Raw genomic sequence first — 3760 nt, 5'->3', positions numbered from 1 at the left:
TGAATGAAATTATTTTAAGTTTGATTATTTATTAATATTGAAAATTATTGTTATGTATTTTAAAAAAATATTAATTATTTTAATAAACATGTTGAATTTAATAGTTGAAGTTTAATTGCAATAAATTTATAACTGAGTTATTTATTGTCTTTCGTAAAATCAATATATGAAAAATATTATATTGAGAGAGAGAAATATTTGAAATAAATAAAAAGTTATTCACGTTCAATTGTTAGTTCAAATAAATTTTAAAAAATCATAATAATAAATTACAAAATCATAGGGTTCTATGAAAAAATTAACAAATATCAATAAAAATCATACAAAATAAATATACAAGATGCATAACTAAGTAGAAATTTATTAATTCCACAAAAGTATTTTATTTTAAAAAAGTCAACAAATCTTTGCAACGAATACACGTCCACGAGAGTCAGACTAATATGCGCGCAAGTTCATAACAAAATATGCTGGAAATAGAACTTCCACATGCTTCTCAAAGTTCATTCTCCTTTGATCATGCAAGACCCTGCACATGGTGACACCTTTTTTGACTATCCAAACAAATATAAAATGAAAATATGCATCAATCTCTGGCCCATTTATAGAAAGTGATCTCCGGTCTTTGAGCAGATCAGATGGCTTCAAATTTGGATCTTAAGTTGTTCAATACCAAAATCAATTCTGAAATCGGTGAAGTACTCAGAGTTTTCAATAGGGGTGTTCATCGGTCGGTTCGGTTCGGTTCGGTTCGGTTTTCGGTTTTTTATTTCGGTTTTTTCGGTTTTCGGTTTAAATATATATAATCCGATATCCGAACCATTTTTCTTCGGTTCGGTTCGGTTTTCTACCAAAACGGTTCGGTTATTCCGGTCGGTTAATTCGGTTTTTGTATAATTATTTAAATTAATAATATAAATATTGTAAAATATAATATGTTAACTTTATACCTGTTTTCTTAGTAAAATATTTAAATATAAGATCTAAATTAATTAAACAAACAACACTCATCTAAAAATTGTTCAAAATGGTTTTTCATTCACGAAATATCATATCAAAATATATAATATAAATAAAAATATAAAAAAATTATTAATTTAATGAAATTTCGATTTTTTCGGTTTGTTCGGTTTTGACATATATAATCCGAAATCGAACCAAATAAACTTCAGTTTTAACATTTATATCCGAATTACAAAATTCGGCTTTCGGTTTGGTTCGGTGTTCGATTTTTTCGGTTTGGATTTTCGGTTTTTTCGGTTTTATCCGAAGTTTGAACACCCCTAGTTTTCAATGACTATTTTGGACAAGTGGAAGATATTAAGATAAGTCAAATTCTGTATGTTGCTGATATTACATTCCGAATTTACCACGCCCAGGCTGCCTTGTCTATGTAAATTGAAGTTTTTGGCATCCAACTCGGTGAAGTGGTCAATTTTCTTCAGCCTCGAAAAAGTGATGCCAAAAAGAGGAAAAAGCTCAAGGAGCCAGAAAAATCGAAGATAAAGACAAGTCATCTGTTATGCCTTCCTCTTCTTAACACAAGAAAACACCTGGTAGTGGTGGTCATGGCAGTTCAGGCAATGGTCATGGTAATTCAAGCAGTGGATTAGAACAAGCCATTCTTTGCTTGAACTATTCATAAGATAGAATTTAATTGATTTATGAGCCTTTTGTTTTATGAACTGTTTTTTATTAACTCCTAATACATTTCAGTTCATATATGAAAGTTTGATTTCTTTTTAATACCTACATTTCTGCTCTGTTTTGACATGACCAAAAAGTAATAAATTGTTAAGATAAAATTTGAACTTAAGTTTTTGTGATTATGAACTGAACTAATCTGACTTAATTGAACTAAGAAACGCATATCTCTCAAAGAACTTATATGATCATAAGTATTAAAATGATATGATGATCCCTATCAAGAACTTATCTGATAAGTTTACAAACATAATGGCAATGATCTGAACTGAGCCAAATTACTTTGTGTTGACCATCAACTTATCTAAAGACATTCTCTGAGTGAAAAAGTCAATTATATTTCGAGTTTTTTATTTGATCAATAAAGACATACATTCTCTCTCCATGTTAACAGAATAAAATATTTTTTTGCTGTTTCATCCCGCTGGTGTCCAAAAGAATTTAATTGTCAAGTACTATACTTCGAAAGATAACAAAGACATGTGGCACTCTCTGAAATATTATCGGGCATCCGGTACATTTATGAGTACCATTCATATTTATTGATGTTTTGATCACATTAGAAATGTTTACAAGAATTTTTTGCATCTCTGAATTTTGCACGCTATCGAGCACTTCTAAATCTATATCAGCTATCACGCCCCAGAACTGGGGTTGGTTGACACCGACGTTGCTCTCAAATTTACATTCGAAAACAACAAGCCTCAGAAGTACAAAATTCAGAAACCAGTCTTTTTATTCATAAATACTGAATATCTCAATGTCTGATACAAACTCTCAAATAATAAATGTTTTACAGCGGAAATGTAAAACAAACCAGACATAACAATGTCTTACAAATACAACGGAAAACAACATAAATAAAACTGAGAATTAACAATCTTCTTCACCAGCCCCAAAACTGGATCTGCTCCTCTTCTTCTAGCCTTTCTTCATCGTTCTTATCTGGGATGGTTTGGTGGGTGAGTGATATGGTTGTCACTCAGTAAGCGGGGACGAGAATAACTCTCAGTTTTCAAAACCATTTTTTTAACAGAGACAGTAATACAAATAATATACAAGAATTCTTATTTTCAGAACAGAAATCAGTATTCAGTAATCAATAATCAGTATTCAATAATCAGTAATCAGAAATTTAAAAAGTAAGCACTGAGCACGTTCGTGAATTTCATGGCTAAACTGATATCAGTCCCATATATGTTCTCTCCTCTAAGGGGTGAGGCCAGTAATCAGTAATGTTCAGAATATATATTCCTACCATTAGTTCACTAGGTTTCAGTGCTTCAAAATCAGATATCAGGAACCAAGAATACTTATATTTTGCTTTAAAACAGAAATCATCAAACTGGTTTCAAGATATTTATACATAAGTTCACTTACTGTAATTTGCTAGAGTTTCGGTTGAAGTCTGAAATATGTTGTTCTCACTACCGAATCTTCCTCTGCTCGAAAATGTACTCTATAGCTCGAATTTTCAAGTGATATCTCAAGATTTGTGTAACCCAATTCAGAGGTTTGAGGGTGATATTTATAAGCAAAATTCTGACTTTTAGCCTCCCAATTAATGACCATAATCTGCCATTAACCGTCTTTATTTCATGTTAAATGCTTCAGTTACAAGTCATAAGCTGGATCAGTAACTGTCTGCTGGAATCCTGTTCTTCTGCTGCTGGATTTTATCTGTTTTCTGCTGCTGGATTCTAATCTGCTGGAAAAATACCAGCTTCTGAAATATTAGCTTCTGCTGGAAATTTTGTATTGCTGCTGAAATGCAGGAAATTCCGGTTCTCACATCAGCGTCTCTTAAAAACTTATTTCAAGATGATTTACACAAGCTAAAAAATTGTATCAGATTGTTTAAGGATCATTAAGTGCACCTTTTTTTCTCACTTATCATTTACTTACATGAGCAATGGTTGTGGGGACCCGGACGCTAATCATCTTCTTAATCGTCATTGGGATAATTGGATCAATGTAATTAATCTGGGTTTACATTTTTTTTATATATAGTGCGGAACGTAATGGAATTCAATCTAATATACATATCCGTATAAAA

This window comes from Primulina huaijiensis, chromosome 10 (assembly GCF_012295235.1).
Source record: "Primulina huaijiensis isolate GDHJ02 chromosome 10, ASM1229523v2, whole genome shotgun sequence".
In the NCBI taxonomy this organism is placed as follows: domain Eukaryota; kingdom Viridiplantae; phylum Streptophyta; class Magnoliopsida; order Lamiales; family Gesneriaceae; genus Primulina; species Primulina huaijiensis.
The sequence above is the reverse complement of the archived record's forward strand: the minus strand, read 5'-3'. Positions refer to the sequence as shown.